Below are 15,490 nucleotides of genomic sequence, written 5' to 3'. Positions count from 1 at the left end.
TTATATTTTTCTATTATACATTTATTACAATTAGTCAACGTCGTTTCTTTAATATTTGCGTGTACGCTTGCGAAATGTAGCAAGCTCTGCAATTATAATTAACACCGTGAACGTATTCGAGAGAGATCACAGTTTGAAATTACAGACTAAAGTTTCAAAAGATTTCAGGACTTCGAAATTTCGAAGAATACACGCAATCGAACGAACCAATGATGAACTGAAATAGCAAAGTTATTAATCGAATAACGCGACGATCAAAACTTTGTGCTATTTACGGAGCGCAGTTGTACTTTTTACAAACTCAATAAAAGGACAAGGCGTTTGAAACGCTTCTGTCATAAACGTCAATGGGAGCCACTTCATTTGGAAGGACACATAAACAAAACCGACAACCACCGTATCCCGAGTAACACAATGGCGTAGAGGGAAATACACCTCGGACCATTCGTCCCATAATACCTACTCAAACGATACACTATGCGTTTGACACATACGCACAGTTCGTTCATTCTTCGAATTCATCAAGGCTCTTGAAGATCCATGATCTCAGACAGACGTAGTAGAGGACAAAAAGGACGCGAGCCAGCGAATGAATGAAACTGCTGAATTTAGCCTCCACACCGTATATAATGTACGAACCTAGAGCCACAAACAAACCGCGGGGCATCATGGCGCCTGTATACGCGTCTGCGCGAGCATGCAGGCTAGCACGAAGAGAAGAAACGTTCGCCACCACAATCGCCATTTCCAAAGAGAAAAATTCAAAGTAACGATCGCGGCAGATGCGAGCACCCATACGTGAATTTGCTTGCACACCTACGACCCTTTTCTCCGCCACGGATAACGCATAATCGTCAATAATGCTTCCATTCGAGCCTTCAACCCTTTTCCCCTCGATTCGTTCGAAATCACGGGGAAAAACAGCCTCTGGAAATCGTAAGATCATCCCTTTTTCCGGCGTATGGCTCGTCTTTCTGCATGTGTAGATACACACACGCGCGCGCGCGCGCACACGTAAACAGCAAGCCTGGCGCGGAATTATTTGAATAAGACATTTAGATGATCGGACAGACAGCTGCGTGCTCGACCATCTTTTCCAGTTTTCCAGAGATTTTTGCATGGCGCAGGTGATGCGGGCACGCGACCACCCTTTCTACGCGCTGTCCTCTATCCTCGCCTCGTCTCCTTTCCATCGCTCGTCCACCCGCAGAAACCCTTTCGAAAACTGTCGGCCGTGAGTTACGAGGATCTCGATTCTCGAGAAGAAAGGCCCTCACTCGCTAGGAGGGGAAAGGGAATCGATGCCGGGAGTAACAGATGCCGGGTTTTCCTGATTCTACTTGAAGAACGCGCTACCACCGACTGTGTACACGTCAAAACAGCATAATCCCGTTTTGTGGCTACCTTTCTCCAGTATAGCGGCCAGATTTGCGTCGTTCTATCTTTGCGTCTTCACTTAGAAATTAATGGCAATTCCTTTGACGAAATGCTCCTTTTCTGAACAGTTTTTTTTTTTTATCGAGGAGCTGGATACACATAACAACATTGTATAATAGTAATTTGTAATGGTATCAAAAGAAATTTTCATACGCACGAAGTTTCACATATTTTCGACAGAAACATTTCGCTCTTTGCTGTAGTCTGGCATTATAAAATATCATGACACGATACACATTTGTTTTCAGATGTTGTTCGCATGGAACATTGTATCGTGTTTCCCTATCGATGATTCACATTCGGAATGAAACGCGGTAAATACCCCTCAACGCGTTTTCGTTGCTCGTAACGTATAAGAATAAAGAACGGCGCGATGATATCGTAACGAGGTATTTTATTCCCACGCATTTTGGATTGCGTGGCACGGTCTGGCACACGTAAAAGCTCACCCTCGATCGCTGCCCAACTAACGCAGTGCAACGTACCCTTTCAATGTGAAAAAAAAACTCCCTCAAATCGCGTTTGCATGGAACCGCGCCGCGTAATTACCTGGCAAATAACAACAACAACGACGTCACCTACGCCATATGGTGCTTTCTCGCAGAGGAACTCAACGGTTTCCGCACGTAACATTTGTGGCTCTCTCATGAACGAGGAATTCACGAACGAGATCCTTACAGCTTTGTAACTAACGATTATCAGTTACAAATAAACGAAAGGAACGAATTAGAATTACAAAAAAAAAAAAAAAAAAAATGAAATTACAAGAAATTTTTAAAAAGCAAAAGTCATTTTTTAATTGGACAATAACTGATAACTGTGAAGAAATAAAGTAGACAGAGATATTGACAAAATTATATATACTAATTACTAACAATCTCGCAATCATTTTCACTCATTTTTTTTAAGAAATGCGAATTTTCAAGATAAATGAAGGAGAAAATTGGTATTATCTTCCGCTCTCAAAGTTAATGTAGCAATTTATCTTATGAATTTTCGAAAACGTTGGATTTCATAAATGAAAGAGAAAATTAGGAACGTCTTCCGCTCTGAGAGTTAATGCAGTAATTTATCTTGCGAAGGATGAACTCAATTTTATTCTTATATTATAAGTATGGTATTCTCGGTTGATCTTCATTTCTTTTTTTTTTCTTTTTCAACAACGATTGATGTCGTCCTTTAATTTTATCTGTCTTTAAGAACCTGCTGATTATAAAAATTTCATGACATTGTACGTAAGAATTTTCAATGAGATAACTCTACCCTAAAACCGCCCCTTTCCATCGTCTCGTACTCGTAGGCTTGTAAAGCTAAATTAGCCGTCCATGTAATTGGTACTTGCAATGTAGGATTTTTACTCTTATTAGCTGCGCGAACGTTAATTTTAACGACTATGAAATAAAAACCTTTTTACGTAAGAAGTTACTGATTAAGCAAGTTTCACTTTTAATAATCATCTTCGAACGCAATTTAATACAATTGAAGTAACTCGGTTAAAAAAATTAAATTTATATCGTAACTCGAGGGCATTTTATGTGACTCGTATCTAAAGAAAATTTCAATACGATTATTAAATATATCAAACGTTAATTACGTAATATCAATTAACCCTTAACGGTATTGGGCATTGAGTCATAGCAATTTAAACCTACGTATTACTGAATTGTAGAATCCTGAATGTGACTTAATTTTGCAATTAGTCTCTATCGGGAAGAGTGTAGAATACAAAACAAAATCAAATACCCAAAGTAACTTGATATAAATAATTACACATAATTCAATGATTTGAGGCTATCTATTACAGATAATGAATAATGCAACAAGTACTATTTCAAATAAAATTACAGTGCTAACAAATTTTTATACGTATTTTGAAGCTGTAACCCATCATGTTGTTAGATTAAAATTACAAACATAAAATTAAATAAAATTTTACGAGCCCTAATGTGTAACATTATGGCGTAGGAGAATGTATTACTTAAAAAAAAAAAAAAAGAATTGCAATGAGAAAGTGATACCATGAAAGAAAACGCTTAAAGAAGAGCAAGAAGCGAGTCCCTAGTCAGTTCGTTGTCCCAGCAGCCACATAATACCTAGAAAAAGCATACGTAGATGTCTATAAAGGGTAGAAAGGACAACAGGACTATAAACGAGCGTGTTGACCGCCAGCCACATGTCATCAGGATGCCTATACGCATGAAGAAATGCGAAATACATTGCCTATTGGCTGGCGAGAGCGAGGAATAATAGGTGGTCGCCAGAAACGAAGAGCGAACGATGTTTCTGCTGCATGTGAAAGGTGCTCCGAGGCGTATACTGGCGCAAATGAAAGGAAAAAGAAAACGAACGAGGTAAGTACCTATTGGGTAACATTTATACCGTTTACGATCTTTCTGGCGCGAAGAAGAGACGAGAGACACGCTGCAAAGAGAAAAAGAAGAGGAATAGTATCAGGGAAAAGTGGCGGCTCTGGAACGAAAGTAAAACCATTGCGATTCATAGCAGACTTTATGGCGTAATCATCTTCTAATAAATATTTATCCCTCGTTAAGGACAGCTTTAATGACAGCTTCCGATCACGGTCGGAAATTTAAACCAAACTAATCGCACTTATCTAGTACAGCACAGCTTTAAATGAGACGTCATGATATTTGTTTTAAGTGATACATTTCGATCACTAAGTACCGATCTTCTTTTACGAATAAGTTTCATTATTACATGTGACTTTTAATTTTCACTGAATTTTGCTATATATGAATAGCGTATAATTATTAAGTGTCATAAATATAGGTACATTCTAAGGTGCAATAGACAATCTGTCATCATTTTTATTACCTTCTTATTGATTAACTTTCATTCCCATAATCAAGCAATTTAAGTACATATTTAAATGTCCATTCTTTTCTGGAAAGTTTCGTTCAACGTGTGGAATCGGAAGATTTAAAAATTTGTTGTTTGCGATTATGTGTAAGCAAGAGTAAAGTTATTTCAACAAAACAAGCAACCTATTGCAAACGGCAATCACGTTTGATGGACAAGTGATTCAAGTATACCTATAACAGAATACAAATAATAAACAAAATGAGCGTTGTACTTCGTGTAGCATGACATATATGTTAACTTAAATTTACAAGGTTAAGTTCTCATTAACACGGAAGAAGCATGTATTAAATAAAAATAAATAAAAAGCATCTATATACTGTTTCTATATTAATTATACATGTCGTATTACAATACATACTATTTTGTGTCAACAGCATGAATCACTGCGTGTTAAGCAGTTGACGTATATGAAATAATTAAAGTTCAGTTTTATGGCATCGGTATTTCTGCCATTCGTGCGTTTGTTCAGATCACGCACGATTGACAAACGATAAATCGAATTCCGTTCCTTCCTTCGTTAATATAATCGTATGGCGAACGGTTAGACAAAAGAACACGGACGCGTTTTGTAGTACTTGCAGAATTTATTTCGCGACCAATTCGATGCCTGAAGAAACAATGCGAAAGTTCGGCATCAGATGGCAGAGCCGCCGAACCAGACGATCGTGGACCATCTGGTGGTCCACCCTAGCATACGGCAAGCATCCGATGTGTATAAGCGTACGAAAAAAGTCCAAAACCCGATACTCTGGATATAAGCCTAAAGGAATTTTAAGATAACTAAGGCGAGCATGAGGGAGACAGCTGTATAGGATAATCCAGATTAGAGCAAATGAAAATACAGTGTAGATATGTCAATAAACAATACGAAATCATTTGTCCGGCTGTTTCTCAATTAGGCTTCAGATTTTAATCCTGTTACTTTCATCCTCTACTCCGTGATAATTTATCGATCTTAATTAATATTCATCGGCCGACATTTCGTCCATTTGCCCGTTTCGTCCAACAGTTTACCACAGACTTTAATTCCATTACTTTTGTCTTGTTTTAGAATAGTTTATTGATTTTAATTAAATCTCGCTACTCAAAAATCCTTGCATCAATTTTCTTTCGCTGGAATTGCTAGTCGTTGAATTGTTTAAGGACAATCGTTTAAGGCTTCTCTGAATTATCGACGCAGTGTTTGAATATTGCACGATCTGTAATTGATAATGTTATTTTCGTAAGAAAATAACCTAGCATTTCATCAGGAGAAACTGCGCTCTTATTCCTTGCAACATGTCCAAATTATACGCTTTATTTTAATACCAAACTTATCGAGAACTGAAGTATGAAACTTGTACCAGAGAAATTGAAATACAAAGAGTAGAAAAAACTTTTGCAACGCAATGAAGAACGCAAGGTTTTATTTACTATGTTTGAAGAAAAATCATCCGAACATCTAGAATCGTGCCATTGCAAATCAACAAAATTTCTCCAGTTTGATCCTCAAGTGAAAAGAAATGAAAATTCTGGCGTCAAACGAGATATTTGGGTCAGAGTTGCGCGGTGCGCCGATGCAATTTCAAGCTTGGACAGCCGTGAGGCAGCAGGAGTGCGCGACTGCTTTGTTTTTCAGGGTGCGACGGGGGCAAAATAAGACGGTTAACTAAATATAAGACGAAATGGTGACCGAGTCACGTCTGAAACAAGGCACGTGCAGCACGCGTGCTTCGACTTCGTGCACCGACAAAAGAAACTCGCGCGTACAACCGGCCGCCGGTACCAAGCTCGTGTACACATTTACGAAAATACGATTCCGCGTACCAGTGTCAAGGACGATCGGTAAACGATTTCCTAAATTGCCCTTGAACCGAGATTCGCAGCGAGTATGCACCTCGCAAGCGCCTAATTATTTGAAACAATGTAGAAAGTGTTCCATCGAGTGCATGACAATTTAATTACCTCTCATCACGGTTGATGAGACGGAGCAACGAAGAAGAAGATGAAAGGTTGTAGACGGCGGACGAGATGCAGAAAGTAATTGTTCGGAACGTCACTTTTGGCTGGGGTAATTAAAATGATTGATCATTTTTTTCAAATGGAATCGCATACCAAGATGGTACCAAGGATTGTTGTAATAGCGCGTGTATATGTTGCAACTGACATATTAGTATTGTTACAATATATCGTATATATTGTGTATTTATACTGTTGTATATACAGTATTTTATATACTGTATACTAATTGTATATCTCAAAATAAATAAATTTCAAACTAAATAAATTTAAGTACCAATTTATTTTTAAGAGAAAGATTTCCGTTTCGAGAAAAAAAGCGAATGTAAGCTAAGTGAAAAATAGCATAACTACATTCTTTGTTAACGACCAATCCCAACAAATTAAATTCCCATTTTGCTCTTTTTTGATTATTGTAATTTGCCCAATGACACTTAGAATTTTATTTTAAAATAACTATGGTCCGTTGTGATACTCGAGAACATAAGATATAATTCTTGTATACGTATATATGAGATATAAACGTGACACGTGTATACGTATATATGTACTATTAGTTTCAATTATACTACTATTTACAATTAGTTACCATTATTCTAACTACTATTCTGTGAAATACTACTATTTGATGAAATATTATTTTCCTATATTTTAATGAAATACTTATTTTACAATACTATTTCCATGTGTAACTACACAGGTGAGAAAATAAAAATATTTAAATTGTATTTACTATTTTCTCTCCAGCCCTGATCGATTGCAACATCTTTGAAATCAGTGATCAGCCAGTGACAAGGGTTAGCAGCGAACGAAGACAACGAAACCGGCAGCATTCGGCTTGTCCGGCATTGTTTTGTCTCGATTAAGCATCGGTTTTTCCTCCTTTTTTTCGTAGTTCTTCTTTGTCTGCCGCGGCAGCACGTACCCCAGTTTTGGTGAAGTGATTTACAAGTCACTCCAGCGTGAAGGCAGGTGACCGTGCCGCTCGAACGCTACTTAAGTACTTGCACGAGTCACGAACACGGCCACGACTTCACCAGGAAACGCGTGCCTTTGTCGGTAATAACAATAATTTTGATATCCACCGTTTGGATCGGAATATTTAACAAATTTTGAAAGTCAGGCGGCTGCACGGAAAATGAAACACTAGACGATAATGGATCTATTAAAATATCCAAGCTGTGAAAGTCTAAACTCGAACATTCAATCCAAAAGGTGTTTGCGATATTTTAATTCTTATGAAAATAGCAATTGTTTGAAAAAAATGCAAGCGTTGAAGATTATCATACGATTCTGGCGAGGTAGAAAAATGACAACAATGTACATTTTAATTCCCAACAAGTGAAATGCAATTTAAATAAATCTCTCCTTCGCTAACGTAGATAAAAATCTGTATTTAATAAAATTTAACCTAGATAATAAGAGACAGTAAAAATATAACTGCATATTTTTTTCTATTTCCTTTCCTTTTTTTAAACTGTTTTTAATTGTTAGAAATGTGAAACACTAAGAATGTAAAATATTTTTTAGAGCTTTAAAACTCTTAAATTTAAACGGAATTTGGAAGAACTAGTTTTAGATGGAAAATTAAGCTAGGTCATTCAAGTTCAAGCTGTTTCGCTCGGTTTAAAGAATATAAAAAAAAAAAAAAAAACAGATAACTATAAAAAAAGAAACCAGTTTCCTGGTCCAGCATCACCAATTCTGGTTGCAGCAAAGGTCGAATCAATACTGCGGCTAGTATCCTACAGTCATTAGACCATAAAATCATTGTCTGCAAGGATTCTGAATTTACCCCCCATATAGTCGGAATCCGAGATCACTGTTGAAACCATTCAAACGTGACAACCTCTTTTACAGCAAAAAAAAGTATACGAGGGAAAAAGCTATATCGACTAAAATCATTGGGCCGTGTCTTAATAACTTTTGTTGAAACGATACCACAAAAATGTACAATAACACACTATTTCTTCTTTATATAACTTCTCATTCGTAGCTAATCAATTTCAAATTACATTCGGCATATTTGCACAGTTGACGTGTCTCGTCGTTTTTGATTCGCGTGAAATTCTTCTCCTTCGTTTGTGAACGTTGCTTCGTGCCACCGTAAGGTATAAAGAGCCATACGTTATGTTATGTCGTTAGGCACGTGTTCGTCTCGGCTTTCAAAGTTTCAATATATCCAACTTTTTCCGTTGCCAGGCGCCGGTAACATTTCACTCACGCGCAATGAAAGGAAAAACAGCGGCGAAGGAGATAATAAAGGAAATGGCAAAGGAGACGAAAGAAAAAGAAGCAGAGAAAGAGAGAGGAAGGAAAACAATCTTACACTATTTGCAATTACTTGCTCCTAGCTATTTGTCTTTTAACGAGCCAACGTGTGAAGGACGAGGAGGCCGAGAAGGGACTTCAATTTCTCGCCGCGGAAAAAAAAAAGAAGGCAGCAACGATCTTTAATACTTGGCCCGGGGAATCGTTAACATTGGCTGACCCGCGCAAATGCACCGACAACCCTTCAATTACTTCTCACGTACCAAAACGAAACCATGCCAGACTTGGATTATGGTTCGCGCTCACGCACTCTGGCACCGTAACGTTACAAGTCGACACCATGAGGGTACCATAAATATCAGTTTGCACGTGAAACTGATCGCACGAAATATTCGCACAACGAGAAGTTAAGAGTCGACAGCCTGGCCAGTTGTTTTTTTTCCTTTCGCTCTCGACTCATCGCGTGCCTCGTAAATCGATAATAATTTGATTGTACGTTTATCTCCCCGTCTATATACCGAAATACAGAATACCCACTTCCGAAACTATAATACTCTCTGTCGTTTCTCCGTTTTTCATTGTGATAAGTATGTACGCTGGCAGTTGTTACACACTGTGGAAATATCGTGATCATTGGTCCTCTCTTCGAAAATTACTATCATTGGCTTCGTTATATTCTCGCTGACTCTGTTGCAAATATCTCTTTTATTTTAAGCACGCAAAAAGCGGAATGACGCAAGAGAGACATAATACGGTTAATGATTCCAATGTTCTTTTTCTTTTTTTATGGATGAAGGTGTAAAGAACAGACGAAGCATTTTCACTTTCTTAAGCGTAATTTCGTACGCTCTGCTTAGCTATCTCGCGCTCCTTAAATAAACTCGTTGCGTCCCTCAAGTATACATTTCCAGACTTGATTCAGAATATAATCACGGTGTCAAGTTCCGGCACGATATTAATGAAATCTCCAAACATTTTGCATAATGCGCATTATATATTCACAAAAATGTTCTGCAAATGCTTGGCTACTTTCGTGAGTAACTGTTATTTGCATAACTATCTTGCACCACCTACATAATATTTTTATACCTGCTACAAATTTTACTACAATCAAGGCAGTCGGGTTTCACGACGATCTCAATGAAATCTCAAAATATTTTACACAATGTACAAAGATCCCAATAAGCGTTCGAGTACTTTATTTCCCTAAAGATCCTACGGGAAACGAGAGTTAGATCCCTATTTCATTTCTATTTCGAATTTCCCAATTATTCAGCGATTGATCAAACAATTGCAAACAAAGTTCTCGCGGAATTCATATCGTTCGTAGTATCTTCGCACGACGATGACGAAGAGGGTGTAACATTGGTGTGCGAGAGGCAAGCGTGAAGGCACGTGCTATCGCGCTCATTTCACGCAACTTGCCGCCTCTAGTCGTGCGGGTGTAGATACCGCGCGATGTTTGTTCACAAAAGGAGAGAGAGAAAAAAGAAAAAGTGCGAGGAAAGGCTAGGGCGGCGGCAGAGTGAACGGAGGAACACAGAGAAGAGAAGGTGTAAGAGCTCTCAGGGCTTCACCGTTGAATCGGCTCGTTGTTAGCTTCCCCTCGTATCCTTCTCTCTCCTTTCTTTATCTGCCGGCGCGCGTCGTTCTCTCTTCTTTCCCCCGTTGCCAGCGTTTCCCTTTGACCTCTCTCTTCGACGCTGCTGCTCAGCCGTAAGCCCGTCTCCTTTCGTCTCTCGCGGCCGCAGGAAACCGCAGTTATCTGTCGGGGCTATCTCATAAAATAGAGTACACACACTCGGGTCGTTGTCGAATCGGAAGACTTTTCAGTAGAAGACTAGGTGGAAGCCGCTAAAAGATTTCGTCACGTCTCTTTCCGTAACTTTTGAATCGAGGTTACTACGCGGTCTTTCTGTTACGTACTACGCTTGAATTCCTTGAATTAGGTTTGAATTAGATCCTGGTAAAGCAATAAAAATCTTTTAGTACGAATCGGTTCGTACGTTTCAACATTTGAACAATTGTGATCTTTATCTGTTTAACTTTCTACGAGGTGCTTGAATTTTTTTTTACACTGTAATTTTGTTCATTTTAACGCTCCTGACGTTTTCAAGAACAATTGCATACTCTGAAATTAGGATGTAATTGAAAATTGATACTTATTTCTGAAGAGGTACACCTAGTGATTAATTTTCTTCGCAAAAAGAATTTTTGAAGATCTTTCAAATCATTTGTACCAAACGCAACTACATGAAACTCGATTTAACCATTGATGTGATTTCACCATCAATTTAATATAGAAGCTTCGATCGCGAAATTCTCTGCTGAAAACTGTTAATGATGCATTCGTAAATTATGACGTCGACTAACGATAAGTAGATTATGGGAATACTTAGTTACTAAGTGCCTTTCAGCTTCAATAATGAAGTAGTGCTATATCTATTCTTTTAATATTCATGTCGATGACAGCCTGAGATTGCATATAATTTCTGAATCAAAAAGACCGATACGAATCACTGCCCCTGGCTATAAATAGTTTATGCAAATTATTCTCATAGTATCGTTCCCTTAATCCTTCTCGTGAAACCGGTAACAAGATTGTACTTAAACATTTACTTTTGCCAAAAAAAATTCCTTTACAAATCTGATTGAACAGTATTTGATTCGTTTCTAAACAAATTATCAGTTGCTTTATCACATGTTAATATATACAAGTGAAAGAAAAACGTGCACGAGCGTAATTTACTATTTTCTGAAGATATTAAATTTTACAATAGAATTTGATATTCAGCAGCAGAAACGCAATTTACAAAATTCTATAATATTGGTAAAAATAAAATTAAGTGGCCAAGAAAAGGAGAAGTAAATTGTCCTAAGCACATCGTCTGAATCACGTTATAATTAACGATTCAATTAAAATTTGTAAACGCGTGTATCCTATACATCGTTCTGCAAAATGTTCTAACAACCTGAACAACTACTGCAACCGGTAAAATACTAAAGCAAATTTTACGCCCGACCTGGGATATAGAGTTGCGTTGAAAGAAGTCCACATTATGGTAAAAACCGAAATGCAAGGTTGCGTTTCAAGCAGGCAACCCCAGAGTTGGCCTGGTGAAATTGAAATTTCAGTCCCCAAGGCCTTTTCATGGGTATGACATTACCGGGCCGTGGTTTGCACAAACAACAGCTACCGTGCACAAGAGATGCCATCGGACATTCGTGACAGGATCCCCGATAGAGGTCTCGTGCCATTCCATTCCTTTCCAGAAATTAGTAAATCCCACACGCAGTACGCGCAAGCTGTGCAACTGGCGCTTCGTCAGGCTGTCCATCCTGGTGGATGCACCGGGAATAAGAAACACGTGTTTCGTAGTACGCCCACGCGCGCATTATCGCTACCCGAAAGGAAAATATCGATTCTTTGCAAATATTATCTGTAAATAGTAACGTGTTAACGTTCGACGCCGGCACGATTTCTTTTTTAACTATTTACCGGTCGGATGAAGAATCGTTCGATTATTGTTAAATGCAGCCGTCGCAGATACGAACACGCGTTCGTGAGTTATACGCGGCTATTATTTGAGACGTCATCAGAAGCCACATCGACCAATTTAAACATTTAAAGTAAGATTATTCATCATTTACGGTGCATTTGTACGATAAATAAATTTTTGAAAATGAGATTCTTCTCTGAGGCGTCGAATATTAATTATCCAATGTCAAATTGATAAAGAAGTAAGTAAGGAGTAACTTCAAAGAGATTTTGTAACATTTTTTGGAATGCATTTTAAAAATAAGTCTAATGTCATTGTTTGACTAAATTAATTTTAAGAACGGTAGAAAAATTATTTCTTTCTATTTATCCGAGCGAAAAATTACTCGGAATCATCGTTGTCAATTAAAATATTAAAATTTTCGTTAGAAAATAATTGGCGTATCGTGCATTTTGTATTTGTAAAGGAGAAATGAAAAAAAAATTTACTTGATATTTGTTGAAAAATATTGGATCAAAGCTATCGCTAGATGTTTTTAGTCACCGTTTTTCCTCCTCCTGTTATCTCTGCTTCTTCCCTTCCTGATCCCAAGGTGGTGACACCTTGCCACGCGCCATCTAAGTGTATGGCGGACTTTTTCTTCTTATCTTTTTGCGCAAACGTTTCCCTTTCACGCTTCTGACGATTATCATGCTGGTATCTCCGTCGTAAATTTTCACTTTTCCTTCTCGATCACGTGTTCGTCTTTCACTTACACGACAATTTCATATAGTTATGTTTTCATTAACGATGATGTGCAAAAACTTTTAATATTTAACACACGCACTCTGCATTACATTTTATTGACAGAATCGAAAATGGAGCAATGTTAATTTACATCCTTTTGCTTTACATCACGATAATTTCATTCACTTTAAAGAATAATCCAACCTGTGCAATTCACAGAATTGCTGCAAATTTGCAATTGCATTTTGTAGATTGCAACAAACGTCTCTCATTCCCAAACATTTGCAATGATAAATCATGTTTTCTGTCAAATGTTAATATTATCAAATTGAGAAAAGATTCATTTTCCTCAATAAAAATCTAGCGATAATATAACTCGTTTAATAATTTTCGATGAAAAGAAAGAATTGAACACAGAGTCTGATGGAATGAAGTTGCTTCGTTACTTGAAATAAGTAAGCCTGCTTCGGAGACTGCTTTTCAATGGCTCCTCGCCTTCAGGGCCCCCGTAAAGCCAGACGCAAATAAATAATTTCTCGCGCGTGCCTCCCTCCGTGGTTCGAGCGGTGGAGCGAGATTAGACGATTAACGTCCAGCCCCTGTCGACAGCCGACGAGATATGCAAAGTTTCCTCCCATGCGAAAAAGAATACAGATTCCTCTCGAAACTATCGCGACAGGAATACGAAAATATCTTTTTTCTTGTCCGTTTCTACCGTTGCTTATTACGTTCCTTTTCTCTCGCCGTGAAGACACCGAGGCCTTCCTTTTCGTGAGAATTATGGAAATTTCCAAAGGAGTCTCTCTTTTCTTTTTTATCTTTTTATCGTCAGATCGGCAGATTTCGTTGCGATACACGACGAAATGGTTTGTCGAACTGTATGTTCAGCATGTACGACAACGATTCATTTGAAAGAGAGAGATTCGTGGTTACGGCGTGGCGTAGGTCGACTTAAAATTCTGCTCTCACCCTCTAGCGAGATTTCTCGTAAGTAAGCGTGTAAAGATAAAAAGGACATTCTTTTAAGGGTAAAAGAACGTTTCTACATAAATATGCAATAGCGGAACAAGCCTCTAAATCACGAATTTTCGAATGAAATGCAGAAATTTAATTTGTTCCGTGTCATACATTTTTTAATATTGAACTACTACGAGTTCAACATTTGAATTGAGATTATAATTGCTACATATTTTTTTTTTTTTTTTTTAATTGAATCACGCTAAGAACAATTTTTAATCGAAATAAAGAAAAATCAAATCGAAAGGATACACGATGTGAATTCAAATTTTCGCTCGCGATACTTCTCAGGTATATTTTGCTTTCAACAAAATGACAGGCTCTTTTCGTGGGAAAATATGAAAATTCCGCAGGTCACCGCTGGATACTGAACCATCGATTATGTACACATATACCTATAACCGAGATTTTCGACCATCCTTTCCGCTTTGCGGTAAGTTTTCTACTTTCCCACGATCGAATCTCGCGCTAGAGATAATATATATGTAAATTTTTCTTCGCAGAAAAAGTTGTTTACAGTGATCCGCGAATTTTCATCGCACGAGAGATAAAATTTCCAAATTGGAGTCTTTTCGAAATTTCTAAATTCATGTGACAGAAACTTGAACTTGACTATTTTCAGTGATTTAATTATTATACATAACTAATAACTCAACGTCGTTAGATGTATTAGAAAATCTGTCCAACTTCCATTTTCAACGTATGCAAGAAGGAACGAACGTGTTCCAAATATTTAAAAGAATGGTAGCACGAAGCAGTGAAAATGTTTCTCTTCCTACTAAATAAATAGTATCCGAGGAATGAACACTCTTGTCCTTTGGCCGAGAGCGCGAAGGCTTTCTAACGGGTTTCGATGGATTTATGGAAAAACAAAGATCGATCTGTCTGTTGGATTCAGCTGTTTCTAACGGAAACGTATCAAATTTTCTCGCGTCCCTTCCATCCCCATTTCTTTGCCGCTCTTCACGAGTGCTTTTTTTCCTCTCGCTCGCTTCATCCCGCCGGCAAATTGTTACGTCACAGCCCTGTCAAAACTCGATCTTCCTTTACCTGGTCTCCAGAGATTTTGATCACAGCGTACGTAAAAAAACGTAAAACGCTTTGGCTGTTTTTTCAACGCCGTTCATCCCTTTCTGAAATCTTATATTGTTCCGTAGCTACGTTCGTCGCCATTCCTCGCCTGTCTCGCCCTCTTCTTTTCCGTTACGCGTTTTCTTTTTTTCTTTTTTTCTTCCCCCTTCGCACCGAAGACAATTTTTTACCGAAATTTTTTAAAGAACCGTGCAGCAAGGAGCTTTGAAGTACATGTCATTCCCTGGCCTGAGTCTCTAAATAAAAGATGAGACGAAAATTCGAATATTTAAAACAGGAAAATAGGTGTTCCAAGTATCCCACGAACTCTAATTTATTTTCTTGTTAGTTAAAATTTGATCAATTCTAAAAACACTGACAACGTCTCTTAAATTTCTTTGAGAGAATATGGTCTCATGAAAATTTATATACAATTACTACCCAGTACATGTATAACAAAGGGAATAAAATTTATTTTGATTCTAAAGACTTTAAAGCACTCACGATAATCTAGCTTTTAGCGACCAAAATATTTCTGTTTCTTTAAATATTTAAAATTTGTATGAAAATTATTAGACAGAACAAAA

At 37.7% G+C, this 15,490-nt stretch overlaps 1 pseudogene; it reads left to right on the top strand.

The window, feature by feature from the left end:
• Positions 1-3,549: 3,549 nt before the first annotated feature.
• On the top strand, positions 3,550-5,078 carry LOC122536426 (annotated as a pseudogene).
• The last annotated feature ends 10,412 nt before the right edge of the window (positions 5,079-15,490 follow it).

This window comes from Frieseomelitta varia, unplaced genomic scaffold (genome assembly GCF_011392965.1).
Source record: "Frieseomelitta varia isolate USP_RPSP 00005682 unplaced genomic scaffold, Fvar_1.2 scaffold_834, whole genome shotgun sequence".
NCBI classification, from domain to species: Eukaryota; Metazoa; Arthropoda; class Insecta; order Hymenoptera; family Apidae; genus Frieseomelitta; species Frieseomelitta varia.
The sequence above is the reverse complement of the archived record's forward strand: the minus strand, read 5'-3'. Positions and strand labels throughout refer to the sequence as shown.